This window comes from Octopus bimaculoides, chromosome 5 (genome assembly GCF_001194135.2).
Source record: "Octopus bimaculoides isolate UCB-OBI-ISO-001 chromosome 5, ASM119413v2, whole genome shotgun sequence".
Lineage (NCBI taxonomy): Eukaryota > Metazoa > Mollusca > Cephalopoda > Octopoda > Octopodidae > Octopus > Octopus bimaculoides.
Genome location: NC_068985.1, coordinates 104,400,174 through 104,401,789, shown reverse-complemented (window position 1 = coordinate 104,401,789; position 1,616 = coordinate 104,400,174).

The window sequence follows — 1,616 nt, the reverse complement described above, 5'->3', positions numbered from 1 at the left end:
ATTTGAAATATGTATAGATATATGTATACACACACATACACACTTATAAAATCACGATAAATAGATTTCTGTAAAAGAGAAGGCAAAAGCGCTCGTGTTTTATTGTACCTGTGGGTTTTTTTTTTCCTTTCACACCCATGAATACACACACACACACACAGAGACACACACACATATTTTCTTTTTTTATTTTTCTGGCCTGTCCATGTTCCAGCCTATGTCTGTCCACTTCTAAATGTATGCACAACACGTGAATACTTATGTATCAATGTGTTTATGATTCTGTTTTTATGAGATTAAAGGTGATATCAATAAATACGTAACACTGTGTTTATATCGGAATGTATTTAGCGATTGTTTTTTTTGTTCTTTTTTTTGTTATTGCCGTTCTATTTTTGCATTAAAGTTGCTTGACAGATAGTGTCACAGATGATAACATAGATGATAGAAAAGGTCGATAACTACTCATGGAATTCGAATCCACATCTCTACATCTCAAATTTTCATGCTTTTATTATACCTTTATGTGTGTTTCGAGATTCATTTCGAAAAAGAATTATTTCGCGCTCTCTCGAAAGTTTATAATTTCTTATCATGCCCCAACTACCTAGAGTAGTCTTCGGCCAACTAACTAACACCAAAGTGCAAGCCACGGAGGGTTCCGCCTGGTAGTGCATCCACCCGTTGCTAGTAGTGAGGCCTGATAGAGAAAAGTCTGGCAGTGTATCCACCCACCCGAAACAGCGAGGTTTAGTACACAGGATGCCAAAAATGCGTCACGGTAGAACCCGGTGGTGCATCCACCTGGTGCAAACAGCAGGTCAGAACACACCGGGCCTCACTGAGACAGGCAGGTCATGACATACCAGACAAACTCGGTAGTGCATCCACCTGCTGCTACTGCTGCTGCTGCTGCTGCTGCAAAAAGAACAGGTCATAACGAATCGGGCCTCCACTCGCCACCAACACGGGTCATAACGTACCAGGCATTGCCAACCGGGCCCGATTGAATCCACCGATTCCGAACAAGATATATATATATATATATATATATAAAGTTGTATACATTTTTTTCTGAATTTTCAGATTTTTTTATATGCTAGGCCACTTGGTTTTAAATTGAATTAATATTCAACTTATCACCCTATCTATATAAATAATGATTATATATATATATATATATATATATATAATGATTATATATATATATATATATATAGTTATTATATATTCTGTAAAGAACGTAGTAGAGTACAGTATAGTACTCGTCCACCTTCAGATCTACCCTATGCTATCCAGTAGTTGTATTACGCATACTTGAAGGTCTGCGTTTGGGCATCTGTCGAGTGTGAATAGGTAATTGAAAAAATTGGAGACAATATTTACATATCGTCTGAGGAAACACCACTAGACCTTATAATGAAGGAAACAGTTGCATAATCAAGTCCGTGCATCCCTGGAGAACTACTTTGCGTCGAAGCAATTGTAGTGATTAAAAATAAATGTCCAACAGTACCCCTTCTTGTTGGCTCCAACTTTTGAATTATATATATATATATATATGTATGTGTGCATATATATATATATATATATATATATATATATATATATATATA